The 14,736-nt window shown below is 39.8% G+C and overlaps 1 long non-coding RNA gene across 1 annotated transcript; it reads left to right on the top strand.

Annotated features, from left to right (window-relative positions):
- The first annotated feature begins 3,116 nt into the window (after positions 1-3,116).
- On the top strand, positions 3,117-14,097 carry LOC141574926 (uncharacterized). The gene is made up of 3 exons (XR_012502057.1): positions 3,117-3,267; positions 10,555-10,674; positions 11,843-14,097. It is a non-coding gene; the product is annotated as an uncharacterized LOC141574926 (long non-coding RNA).
- Positions 14,098-14,736: the final 639 nt, after the last annotated feature.

Below are 14,736 nucleotides of genomic sequence, written 5' to 3'. Positions count from 1 at the left end.
CTTGCACTAGCCCTGGAATGTGAGCACAAGGAACAGGGAAATACAGAAGTAAGACAGGGGCCAAGATGCTAGCTGAGGAAGATGTAGCTCTGGAAAGGCACGGGCAGCTCACTTCTTATTGTTAATGAAAACTGATTATGGTCTAGATGTCGATACTTCTCCACTTGTGTGCTCTGCGGAACCATGTCTGGGAAGTGTTGGAAAGGGGCCCCCAGGCCCTGTCTGATACTTTCATGTTTGTAGGTGTCTAATGAAAATAAGCACAACCTAAAAGTTGGGAATTATGTTTTATTTGGGGATGTGGCTGAGGATGATAGCCTGGAAACAGCTCCTCACGTAGCTCTGAGGAACTGTTCCAAAGAGGTAGGGAGGAGCCAGGTTATATAAGAGATTTTGCTGGAAAAAAAAAAAGGCATTCAAACATTAAAAGACTATTGCTAATAATGAAAAACATACATCTCAGGTTAAGAATTTTAGTGTTTTTCTGTGCATGGGAAGATTCGAGAATCTGGGCTCATTGAAATTATTCCTTTGATATGCTCCTTAACTGTCTAGGGTCAGTATCCTGTTTTTGTTTTGTTTTGCTTTTAATTCTAAATTCCCCTCAGGGTGCACTTTTGGGAGGGGGCTGCTGCAGTGACTGATGGCTTGATGGCAGCATAATCTGTCTACACGGACCTGTACCCATGTTATTATATCTGCACACATAATCTGTGTCTGTACATGGATAAATGATCTTTGCCTCTTCTTCTGGGTCCTAAAACATCCCATCAAAGGCACTTATGGTAGGTTGGCTCTTGATCTCTCTCCTGGGAATAGAAGCCACACTGATGAGGTAATTTATAGCTGTAGTCATTCCTCAGAAGTTTCTGCTTTTATTCAGATAAGGAGAGCTCCAAGCAGGCTTTTTTCCTGCATCTAAATCTCAGGTATCTTCCACTTAAAGTGTCTTTATACCAACTATGGGGTTCTGGCTGGCTTTCCATACCTACAAATTTGTTCTCCTTTTTCAGGATTCCTTTATCTAGTCTGAGCCCCTTGGCTTTTGCCACAAGAATTTTAGTTTGGTTGTCAATTTCTGCAAAACACCACCTGGGATTTTGGGAGGAAGAGCTGACAGTCACCAAGGCACAAGGAAAGTGGGGAACTGGGAAGACCCTGGTGTCTTGGCTCAGCAAGCAGGGAAGGTGGGGCTGCCTCCTGGGGTGTGGGGAGTGGCAGGACAACAGTCCTGTGTGGAGTCTGTCAGCCTCAAGGTGAGAGGGAGACACAGTGTTTGCACAGATGCATCGGGCCTGGGAGAGGGGTCCAGGGAGGAAGAGGAGAGCCCAGGTTGGGGCAGGTGGGTTACAGCAGACTCCTTGCAGGGGACTGCGGTCCTGATGGAAGCAGCTCAGAGCCAGAGAGGAGTGGCTGTCAGGTGCTCAGCTTCACTCTCCTGTTCCTTTATAAAGCCACTGTGTGAGGCTGAAACACTGCCAGGGGATCCCTGAGTCCAGTTCTGTCCTAGCTTCATCCAAGTGGCACAGGTGGAAAATAGAACCACTGCAGGCCCTGCCCTTGTCCCCACAGGGAATGAATCCCTTCAGGGAACTGGGCTCACAGACTTCAGGAGACCCCTTCCCTCAGGACTGGTCTTCTTCCTTGCTTTGGCCTGCTGGTCAGAGATCCAGTTACCCCATCCTGGCTCCACCCTCCAGGGCCTGGATTCTGGGACAGCTTGGGGGTAGTGCAAGACCCTCATGCTCCTTTATCTGCCTGAGGGTGAGAATGTCTTACAAGCTGCATTAGCTGATTTCAAAGGCCTGAGTGTTTCCTGCAGGTATGGGGGAAAGGAAGGTGTGTGTTGTTCATACATCTGCAGGACCTTCCCAGGGTAAAGAGCTGTGCCTTCCCCTGGCCAGTCCACTCCCCACACCATCCACCTAGGAAACTCAGATGTAGGAGTATGAGGGCCAAGGCTCTCCCCCTGATCATCTGTGACTTCCCATTCCCACAGCGAGGAGCCTGGCTCCCACCACCTGTCCTTTATCAACTCATCTCTCTTTTCCAGGTTCCATTCACAGTGGTTTCAGAATTGTTAGCTACTACACCCTGGAAAGAACTTTATAATACAAAGCCCACAGGTTAACAGTGGTCCATTCAGCCTTTGCAGAATTATTCTGTACATTTCCAAAGTTAACTTAGGTCAGCACCTTTTGCCCCACCACCGACTGAGTTTGTACACCCATTTCTAATACAGTTAGATTCTGTCACATTGTGTGTTCCATCTTGCGATGCTGCTACACCCTAAACAGCTAAATTTGAGTAGATTATGATTGATCTTTGGGCTGTACAAATGTGTGGGCTTAGACATACTTATAGTGACACCAACCTAAAGTTTCACATGGGATACTTCAGTCCCCCAACCCCACCCTATGATCTGCTTATGTATATAATTGTGCCTTTTCCATTATTGTCATAAATAGGGTCATACTGTGTGCAGCCTCCTCAGACTGGATTCTTTCACTTAGTAATATACAAGTAAGATTTACCCTTGTCTTTCTGTGGGTTGATGGTTTAATGTCTGTTGCTGAGGAGTATTCCACTGCGAGTGTGTGGGAGGAAAATCAGTTTTCCCTCTCCCCTTCTAGGTTATTGGTTAACACCACCCCCCCATAAGACAGATTATAGGGAGAAAAAGAAGCAAGTTTAATAACATGTATACCTCCTGTATACAGGGGAGATACCCAAGAAAACTGAGTCCCTACCTGAAAAGGCCAAAGGCATCACCTTAAATATCACCTTCAGCTAAAAACAAAAGCAAGGCCTTGGGGAGGGTGGAAGTCATTTATGGCAGGTTGTCATGAAAGCTCAATAAACAAGGGTGTAAGGTTTAAAGTTTGTGTCTCCGTTCACTTCATTCCATGTGGCTTCCAATTGATTGTTTCTTAAGTATTTGGAGAAATTATGGATATTTGGCTCCATTTCAGTTTGAATTTCATTTAAAGGATTGAGCAGAGCCGCTGTCAGGGCGGGGCCTCCACTGGCTGTGAGGGCGGCTGGGTCCGCGCTTTCCCATTGGCTGGCCGGGCCCGGAGCCCGCCTCCCCCAGCTGCGGCGGGAACTCTCGTGCGTTCTGCCTGAGGATTTGGCGTCCTGCACAGCTGCCTGGAGCCGCATCTCCTCTGGACCTGCCGGGGCTGCAGGACAACAGGGGGTTATGTCCATGCTGACAGGAGCCCAGTCTCCTCAGGACCCAACAGGAGGTGCTGCACTGAAGGGAAGGTGAGGAGGAAGGAAAAATGAGGGAAAGTGAGGAGAAGTTTCCCACGAGGGGCTGACGGCTGAGGGGAGGCCCTCCTCAGAGGCCCCGGGAGAGGAAGGGCTGGATGTGGGAAGCTGTGGGTTTTAGTCAGGTTTTGTGTGTGGTGCAGACAGTATGCCGTGTCCTTCTTTGGTGTGTGGTGTCCAGTTTCCCCAGCATCATTCATCGAGGGGACTGTCCTTTCCCCGGTGCAGGTTCCTGGCTCCTTTCTTGTGAGTTAACTGACCACATCCCCGTAGGTTTATTTGCAGACTCTCTCTGGTCCATGTCCTTGTTGTTGTGCCAATTCCACAATTTTTTGGTGACTGTGCTTTTGTAATGCAGTGTGAAGTCAGGGAGGGAGATGCCTCCAGCCTGTTTCCCTTTTGTAGAATCTCTTTGGCTGTTCAGGGTCCTTTGTGTTTCCACATGAATGTTAGGAATGTTTGTTCTGTTTCTGTGAAAAATACCACTGAAGTTTATTTTATTTTATTGAAGTATAGTCAATTCAGTGTTCTGTTATTTTCTGGTGTAGGTCATGATGATTTGATGAGGCTTGCTTTGAATTTGAACACTGCTTTGGGTAGAATGGGCATTTTAACAACATTAATTCTTTCTGTCCGTGAGCAGAGGGTATCCTTCCATTTATTTGTGTCTGTTCAGTTTCTTTCCTCAGTGTTTTAGAATTTTCAGTATGCAGGTCTTTCACAGCCTTGATTCAATTTATTGCTAGGTATTTTTTTGGATGCAATTGTAAATGGGATTGTAAAAAAGTCTCTTTCTGATGTTTCATTATTAATGTATAGAAAGGCAACTGATTTTTGTGTATTGATTTTGTACCTTGTAGCTTTACTGAAATGATTTATTAGTTCTAACAGGTTTTTGATGGTTTGATGTGGAAAACTAGAAATCAGAAGTCACCCTGTTTGGACTCCATCCAGGTCCCCCACAGCACCTAAGACACAGTGGCTCCTAATCTTCCCACAGTGCCTCTAAGTTACATGTGGACTCCTGCAAGGGCGATGAGCATCAGCACTTTGGGTGAACTGGATCGCGTTAAGGGTGGGCCTCTATAGGGAAATCTGATGTCTTCTCTGCTTTTTTTGTTGTGGTGTTTACGGTTGTTTTCAAAAGTAATTTAGTTTCTCATTAAGTTTCATAAAGTTTTCTTACAAAGTTCCGTATAAAATACTTTAAATAGCATTTCGCAGTACTCGCATTTGCCACCTCACATGGAACACTCCAGTTGGTTTTACCTAAAACTGGGATACTCCCCCAGGGAACCAGCACATAAACCCCAAATGAAGAAATTGTATGGTTCACCTTGTAATCGCATCCACAGGCCCACTTCAGCCTTCCCCATTGCCCCAACTTATGGATATCCTTTTTTCCATTCTGTGCCAGTTTTCTTTTTCTGAAACTGTTACTGAGAGTTTCCCTCTTTTTCAAAATCTTAATGGATTTAAGGCGCACAAGATGAATACTATCTGGGTGGCCTCTTCTGTGTGTCTCCTTTCACTTAGAATGTTTTCAATCTTTATCCAATTTGAATCATTAGTGATTCATTCACATTTTTCATTGTCATTAAAAATACAGAACATAACATTTACCATTTAAACCATTTAACTATGCAGTTCTATGGTATTAACTAGATTCACATTGTTGTACAGATGCCTCACCATCCATCTCCAGAACTTATTTATTTTCCCCAAGTGAAGCCCTGTGTCCAGTGAACACTGACTCCCCTGAGCCCCTGGCAAGGACACTCCTTCTGTCTCTGCATCTGACTTCTCTGGATGCCTTGTATAAGGGGAATCATGTAATATTTGTCCTTCTGTGTCTGGCTTATTTCACTTATAGCATATTGACTTCAAGAATTATTCATGTTGCAGCATGTGTCATAATTTCCTTAGTTTTTAAGGCTGTGCAGTATCCCATTGTGTATACACTACATTTAGTTTATCCATTCATCTGTTGATGGACAGGTGAGTTATTTCCACCTTCTGCTGTTGTGATTAGTGCTGCCATGGGTATGGGTGTACCCATTTCTATTCCAGTTCCTGCTTTCAAATATTTTGAACATATATCCTGAAGTGGAATTGATGGATCACAAGTCAATCACATGTGTAAGTTTTTGAGGAACTCCTATATGGTTCTCCACTGTGGCTGCACCATTTTATTACTTCATATGGCAGAATAATATGGCAGTTTATCGATGTACCCTGTTTGTTTATCTTTTTAGCCTTTGATGGACATTTCAATTGTTCTACCTTTGGGGCCATTGCTCATAGTGCTGCTATGAATATTTGTGTGCTTTTTTATGGTTTGTTTTAACACCTATTTTTAATGTTTTGTGGTCTATATCTAGGAGTTAGATTGTTGAACCATAAGTTAACTGTATTTTTTATCTTTTTGAGGAAATGCCAAACTGGAAACTTGAACTGTACCATTTTCCAATTTTTCAAGTAATGTTTAAAAGTTTCATTTTCTCTACATTTTTGCCAATATTTTTGTTTTGTTTTGTTTTCTTGACTGTAGGGCTTCTGGTGTGCTTGAAAGGATACGGTATTATGGTGTTAATTTACATTTCCATCATGACTGATTTTTAACATCTTCTCATGTGCTTGTTGACTATTTGTCTTGTCCGGAGAAGGGTCTATTTAAAAATATATTTAATTTAATTTATTAAATTATTTGTGTTTTTCTTCTTTTTCATTTTTATTAGGTAGAATTATTACTGTTTGAGCGCACATATACATTATATTGCATGTAAATACCAATATACAATATACTGAAGATTTTTTTGTTTGTTTACATATGGGGAAGGGTCTATTTAAGTCCTTTTACCATGTTAAACATTGGGTTTATTTTGTCTTTTTATGAGCTGTAAATGTTCTTGATATATTCTTGATAAAATTTTTTTCAAGTATATAATATGCAAATATTTTATTTGACTTTGTGTGTTGTCTTTTCAGTTTCTGGATAGCATCCTTGATGTACAAAAGTCTTTAACTTTGAGGAAAGGCACTTTATTTTTTTCTTTCTTTGCTTGTGTCTGCTATCAAATCTAAAATAATGGCTAAATCCAAGGTCATGATGACTCATCCCCATTGTTTCTTTGAGAGTTTATATAGCTTCCCTCCCTATATGTGACATCCTGTGGATACTAAATATCTGTTGGTGCTCAAATCCATTATATAAAATGGTGTAGTATTGGCAAATAATCTAAGCACATCTTCCTGTATACTTAAAATCATCTCTAGATCACTTATAGTAAGTAATACAATGTAAATGATATATAAATAATTTTGAAGAAAATATAGTATTATTTAAATAGTTCCTGGCATGCCACAAATTCAAGTTTTTCTTTATGGAACTTTCTCAAATTGTTATTATTTTTTTATCTGAAGGTGACTGATCCTACAAATGTGGAATCAGCAGATGAGGGCTGATTGTCACTTTACCACTCTTTAAATGAAAGCTTTTTATGCACCTTGAGTTAATTTTGCATGTAGTATGAAGCAAGGATCCAATTTCATTTATCTTGGAAATGAAAAAAATTTCACTGGATAGACAATTGCCTGGCACCAGTTGTTGAAAACACAGTTTTTTCCCCAGCTTAATGTTGCCCACTGTAGTAAAAAAAAAAAAAAAAATCAGTTAGTGCATGTGTCTTTTCACATTAGTTTTGCTCTGGATACATGCCCAGCAGTAGGATCTCAGACTTTTCTTGCTTCTGAGCTAAACAGGAGGAGGTCACTATGTGGAACCTACACTTCAGAAGAGGGGGCTTTAGCTCCACCTCCTTGATGGATGTCATGAATTATTAGGAATTCTTCTGCATAGGAGTTTTCTATTCAATCCCATTCATTAAAATAAAAAAAAAAACTATGTCATCATTTAACTTCACCACTGTGGACACCTGGATAGTTATTTTAATCTTTTGGTTATAATACAGCACTACAGGTTTGGTTGCTCAGTTAATTCCTGCTTTGGCTATTGAGAACTCTTTCATTGGCTCCTGTTTCCTTTGAGATTATTCCATATTTTGATTTTTTCCCCCCTTGGTACTTCCTTACTTTCTGATACAAGATTCAAGATTATCCTGGCTCAAATACTGACTCTCAGTCCTAGTATAAGCCATTTCTTCAAAGAGTCCTGGTTCCTTTAATTAGAGAATGGTATTAAGAACTTACATGGGAGGTAAATATGCTTGGCTGACAATGCAAGGAAACGTGTGCATGTGTTCCCACCTTAGTGTATTGTTGTTGCTCAGGGAGCACCCCCCACAATCTGCCACAACCACATAGTATTTTAAATTTAAGTTACTTAGAAATGGCCAAAGCAAGAGGGACACTCTGACCCCCACTCTATCTCCCTAAAAGCAAGAAATAAGTCTGTCACATGAAAGGTTCAGAGACGCATATAAACATAACTTGTAACTTCTTTAATGTACCGCCCCAAGCCCAGACTCTGTTTAGATTCTTCACTGAGTACCCAAAAGCTACATTTCTTTGGGCTGTCAATTCCTAACCAATTTATAGTTTTCTAGATGTATGAGATCTGCCTGTTTTCATTACTTCTTACTTCTCATTTCTATGAGAATTTTTTGTGTAGGAATTAAAATTTCTTTTTCTTCTGCTGCTCTGTCTTGTGTTAGTTTTATTATTAGTCCAGCCACAAGAAGTCAAGAGGGATAGAGAGTGAAATTTCCCCCTTCCCAATAGTATACACTCCTAATTGTAAAGATTTCTATGTGGAAATGTCTGTATTCATATTAAGCAGAAGATGGGCTTATACTGATGCCTCAAACTTGATCCATTATCGTATGGACAGTGTACATCTCCCCCCCCCCCGCTTATCTGTAACTCCCAGTCAGGCAGTAGAATCCTGGTTCCCACCATCTTAAGTATATTCAATTAATTTCTCATTCTACTCCAGTGTTCTTAGCTCCTACCTGTGTGGGATGGATCTTATAGATCCCACTGTTTATGTGCAGTATGTTTTCCCTGTAGTCTACTCATTCTGTTCATTCCTGCAGTTACTGAGGCTGGCACCTTCTGCTCCACCACATCACTGAGTGTTTTCATTCATTTCTAATACAGGTCTTTTGTTACATCCTGTATTCCATCCTCTCACACTACCACTTACTTGATCACTTAATTGAATTGTTTCTGTAATATTTCTGTAGAAAATGAAAATGTCCCTCATAAAATGGCAACCTCTACTCAGTTTTCTGAGAGTCTTTAAAAAAAATTACTCAGGTTGTGGTAGTCATTAGGCTACAGACCTATTTGAGGGGTGGAATATTATGCTCCCCGTGAGATGAATATGCACTACTTTACTTGTGAGTTCATCTACAGACGGGTATACTGACCACTTGAGTTTCTAAGCCGTTATGAATAGACCTCCTGTGCATTCCTTGATGTTAGTTTTTGTTTGAACAGTTTTTCAAAGCCGATGTCTAAATTCAAGAGCTGTTTTTGGGGAGACTCTAAGTTGAGAATGTTTAGCTTTGGGAGAAACTGCCAAACTGTCTTCCAAAGTTGGCCATATCTGTATTCCACTAGGATCTTGAATATATTTTTGTATGATTATTTACTATCTGTATACCTTCTTTAGCTTGATGTTTGTTTCTATCTTTACCCATTTTAGTGGAGTTGTTTGTTCTAGATTTTATTGGTATAATCTGAGTACAAATCCTTTATCAGATATGCATTTTGCAAATACTTTCTCCTAGTGTGCGGTTTCTCTTCTGCCTTTATGAATAAGACCTTTCACAGAGCAGAAGTTTATAGTTCTATAAAGTCCACGTTATTAATTTTGTGTTGATTTGTTCACAGGCATTTGTTGTTGTGAGTTAAAACTCATCACCAGGCCCAAGGTCTTACAGATTTTCTCCTTTTTTTTTTTTTTTTAAGACTTTTATAGTTTTGCCATTTAAATTTGTCTATGGGCAATCATGAGTGAATTTTGCTATCAGTTGTAGTTTGTGTCTATGTTCTCTTCATTGTATATGTTTTTTAAATTAATTGCTCCTTAACCAGTTTTTGAGACAACATAGTGAGCTATTTGGCTGAGTTTCAGTTTGGATTTCCAAAGGCACTATGTAGAACAGAACAGCATTCAGGATGAGGTCTCTGGGCTTTGTGAGCTCAGCATTCCCTGAACTTTTCTGATGGTCCACAGCAGGGCACCAAGTCCACCTCTGACCCACAGGGCACGGGTGCATTCTGCCCATGGACTTGGCCCCTTGCACAGGTGGCAGGGGCTTGGTCTCTTCAGGACTGTCAGGGCTTCATCTTTTAGACAGTGGGGATGTATCCATGCTGTCATGGGCTGAGTTTTCTTGGGCATTGCTGTGAAAAGGCACAATAAGAGGAAAAAAAGACAAAGTGGGGAGAAGCTTCCTGTGTGCAGCTGACTGCTCAGGGGAGTTCTGTCTTCAGAGGAACCTCAGAAAGAGGTTGATGGGAAAACTGTGGGGTTTTATTTAGTTTTGTGTGCAGTGGAGATGTTGACCAGTGATGTTCTTTGGTGCATGGTGTCCCATTTTCCTGGCAATGTTTATTGATGGGAATGTTCCACCCTCTTTGTATGTGCTTGGCCCCATTTTCATGAATTAACTGACCACAGACATGTGGATTTATTTCTGGGCTCTTTATGCTGTTACTCTCATCTGTGTGTCTGTGTTTGTGCCAGTTCCTCACTGTTGTGGTTACTAAAGCTCCATGATACAGTCTGATGCTATGGAGAGAGATGCCTCCAGCTGTGTCCTTCTTTCTCAGAACCTCTTTGGCTGTTCAGGGTCCTTAGTTGTTCTATATTAATAATAGGATTATTATTTCTATTTCAATGAAACACATCATTGACTATTATATTGATATTGCAGTGAATTTGTTGATGTCTTTTGGTAGAATAAATAATTTAATAATAATAATTCTTCCAATCCAGGAGCACAGAATATTTTCCTGTTTATTTTTGTCTTCTTTAACTTCTTTTTCAGTGGTTTATAGTTTTTTGAGCACAGGTCTTTCACATCTTTGTTTACATTCCTAGATATTTTGTTCTTTTTGATACAATTATAAATGTGATTGTTCCCTTAAATTTTCCTTCTGATGGTTTATTATTAGTGTATAGAAATGCAACTGATTTTTGTACATTGATTTCATATTGAACTTTACTGAATTTATTTATTTTAACAACTGTTTGTTAAGTGTTGTGGAAAATTGTAATTTTAAAATCTCACTGTTTCTCCTGCATCCCAGGTCGTGCACAGGACCCAAGACTTGGTGGCTCCTGGTGTACTCCTCCCACAGTGCCTCTTAATAACAAGTGGATTCCTACATGGGTGATGAGCATCACAACTTTGGCTGACTTTAGTCTGGGTAAGTCTTGTCTTCTATAGCAAGGTTTGATGTCTGTCTTATCAACTTCTTTGCCATGGTATTGATATGGTTGTTTTGAAAAGTAATGGACTTTCCAGTAATTTCTATGATGGTAAAAACTACTCATAGTTGCTCCTTTATACAAAATACTGTAGGGTGTTTTACCCAAAACAGGGATAGTCTCCTGAGGAGCCATTATATAATCCACAAATGAAGAAGTCATATGGCTTCCACATTATTGTGTGACCCCCTGGCCCACTTCAACTTTCACCACTTGGTCCAGCTGCTTGTTTTCCTTTTCTGGGTTTGTTACTGAGACTCTCACTTTGACAACCTTGATGGATGTAAAGCACACGCGATGACCATGTGATCAGGAGAACTTTTCTTTATGGCTCTTTTCACTAGGGATCTTTTCAGTGTTTGTTAATGGTGTAAGTTGTATCAGTTCTACGTTCCTACATTATTTTCATGGTGATTAAAAATACATATGACACTTTTAATTGAAATTATTTCAAGCACACATTTCTGTGGTGTGAGCTTCCTTCACGTAGTTGTACAAACAAGTTCGAGGACTTGGGTGCCTGCTTTGAGCCTGGGAGGTGCCCAGGAAGTTGAGTAGTTCCCTGAGATGGCCCACGACATCACCTGAAATGCCATCTTCCTCTAACACCAAAAGAACGGAAGGGTATGTTCATTATATGGATTTAAATCTTAGCCTTCTCTATTGATGTTTTCTGAGGTTTAGTCTTCTTTCTATTCCTGGTACAGAAAGGGAGATTACTTTTCAAATGGAGAGTTCCCTTATAAATGTAAATTTGCCTCACAAAAGGCAGTCTTGACTTGGGTCTCATAGAGTTTCACGTGTCTTATTTTTTAAGAAATCTACCCATTGTAATCTTCATGCCAAAGAGATATATTTTAGGATGTCACTTGCCCTCTTCCCATGGGTGTGCCCCAACTTGCTTATGTATTCATGCATGGAAGGACATCCTCATATTTTAAAGTTTTGCCATTATGAGTACAGTAGCTGTGCATAATTGCATGCTAGTTTTTGTTTGAACACTTTTTCAAAGCAATTGTCTAAATACTAGAGATGCAATGTTGGATTTTCAGGTGAGCCTTGACTAGCTTTAGAAAAAACTGCCAAACTGTCTTTCTGACCCTCAAGGTGCACGTGTCTCACTGGTGGGTTTGGCTCCTGTGGGAACTTGGCTTCTTGCGGGGCTGGTGGAGGCTGGGTCTGTTCAGGACCCACCATGGTCTCAGCTTCAGGACAACGCTCGACCAACCAAGTCCACCCAGACAGGAGCTGGATGTCTTCAAGAATCACCAGGAGAACCAATAAACAAGATTATACTGTATAGCACAGGGAAATATATACAAGATCTTATGGTAACTCACAGAGAAAAAAATGTGACAATGAATATATATATGTTCATGTATAACTGAAAAATTGTGCTCTACACTGGAATTTGACACAACATTGTAAAATGATTATAAATCAATAAAAAAATGTTTAAAATAATCACCAGGAGGCATCGCTGTGGGAATAAAACATGAGGAGAAAGTGGGGAGAGGCTTCCTGTGTGTGATTACAACTAAGGAGGTCCATCTTCAGAGGATCCAGCAGAGAAGGGGCTTGATGTGGAAAATTTTTGGATTTACTTGATTTTGTGTTTAGTGTTGACTGTGTCTAGTGTCATTCGGGGGGGTATGGTGTCCAATGTTCTTGGCACCATTTATTGAGGGGACTGTCCTTTTCCCATTTTGTGTTTTTGGCTCTTTTGCCATGAATTAACTGACAACATAAAGATGGGTTTTTTCCTGTGCTCTGTATTCTGTTCCTCTGGTCCATGTGCCTATTTCTGTGCCAATATCTTACTGTATCCCTGCTGGTGACTGTAGCTTCCTAATGTCGTGTGAAGCCAGGGAAGGAGATGCCTCCAACTGTGTTCTCCCTTCTCAAGGTTGTTTAGGCTATTCCGGGTTCTTTTTTGTTCCATGTAAATGGTAGGATTTCTTGTTTTCTGTTTCTGTGAAAAAAAATGCCATTTGAATTTGGTAGAGTTTGCAATTAATGTGTACATTGCTTAGGCTTTGTGAATGTTACAGTAATGTTCTTCTAGTGCATGAGCACAGCTTTTATTTTGTGTGTATCCTCTTCAATTTCTTTATCAATGTTTTCTAACTTTCCATGTGCAGGCCTTTCACATGCTTGATTAATTTTATTCCTAGGTTTTTTGTTTTGTTTTTTGGTACAATTGTTAAATGGAATTGCTTTATTAATTTCTCTTTCTGAAACTTCTTTATTAGTGTATAGAAAGTCAATCGATTTTGTGTATTGATATTGTATCATGTAGCTTTACTAAAGTTATTTATTACTTTTTAACAGGGTTTTTTTTTTTTATTATTTTGATGTGGAAATGTAGAATTCAAAATTGCCACTGTTTTTTTTTTTTTCACATCCAAGTCATTCACAACAACCAAGACACAGTGGCTTATGAAATTATCTTACAGTGTCTCTTAATAATATGTAGGTTCCTGCAAGGATGATTAGCTTAACCACTTTGGATCAACTGGAACTGGAGAAGGCTTGGGCTCTATGGTAAAGTTTGATGTTTTCTCTGCTTTCCTGTTATGATTTTGACATGGTTGATTTTAAAAAATTATTTACTTTCCAATAATTTTAAACATACAGAAAATGTGCAGTAGCAGTACAGTGTACTCTTCATCTGTAAGCTCAGGTTTCTCACTCATCATTGATGTAGCATGCATGCCACTTCTCATGACAATCTCTAGTGTGTTTTTATCTTGAATAGAGACACTCTGTGTCACCACATAACATCCAAGTGAGGACTCATTATGGTTTTCATTTCATAATGCAGTCCACAGGCTCAGTTCCACTGTCAGCACCTGCTCCAACTGTATGGCAGTGGGTTTTCTGAATCCGATCCAATGTTTTATTTTTTCTTTTTCCCAGAACTGTTCTCAAGACTTTCCTTTATTTTCCCAACTTTGACCGAAGTAAAGGGCACAGGATGAGTGCGATCTGTATGGCTTCTTTTTCTTAGGATGTTTTCATTGTTCATCCCTGTTGTAACAAATATCAGTACTTCATGTTTTTCATTGTGATTAAATGTATTCCATATGACATGTACCATTTAAATTGCCTTAAGTATATAGTTTTATTACATTTATGTCATATAGTTCTTGGATATTAACTATGTTTACATTGTTGTAGCAATATTCTCAGCACTCATCTCCATTACTTTTTCAGTTTCCCCAAGTGAAACTGTATCCATTAGTCATGAACTCCTAACCCCCTGGCAAGTACATTGTACATTTTGTTATTGAATTAGACTTATATGGATACCTTATCTTAGAATCACAGAATGTTTGTCCTTTTTGGTTTGATTTGGTTTGTTTCCCTTGAGTGACTTCAAAGTCCATCCATATTGTAGCATGTGTCAGAATTACCTTCGTTTTAAAGGCTGAATCCTACTTAATTCTGTATATACTCCATTTGTGTATGGAATCATCCATCCATGGACACTTGGGTTCCTTACGTCTTTTGGTCAGTGTGAGTAGGGCTGGTATGAACATGGCTGTAGAAATGTGTTTTTCAGTCCCTGCTTTTAAACCTTTTGGGTTTATGCCCTGAAGTTGAATCAACAGATGATACATTAACTCTATGTTTGAGTTTTTGAGGAACCGCCATACTGTTTTCCACAGTGGCTGCACCATTTTACTGTATTTCTTTCAATGGCAGAATTATATGACAGTTTATGGATCCACTGTACTTTGCATATCCTTTCATCCATTGATGGACATTTGAATAGTTTCTACCTTTGAGCTATTTCAAATCATGCTGCCATGACTATTAGTGTAGTGTAGCATTTTTTGTTTGGACACCTGTGTTATAGTTTTTGCCATATATGTATATATATGAGGGAAGTTGCTGAACCAAGTGATAGTTGTTGGGGGAAAGCTGTGACTCAGTTATGGTCATCAGAGACCTTAGCACAGTCAAGTAACCTGTAGCTTGGATTAAATTGAATAGTA

This window comes from Camelus bactrianus, chromosome 24, assembly GCF_048773025.1.
Source record: "Camelus bactrianus isolate YW-2024 breed Bactrian camel chromosome 24, ASM4877302v1, whole genome shotgun sequence".
Lineage (NCBI taxonomy): Eukaryota > Metazoa > Chordata > Mammalia > Artiodactyla > Camelidae > Camelus > Camelus bactrianus.
Note: the sequence above shows the minus strand (reverse complement) of the source record. Positions and strands in the feature narration are given on the sequence as shown.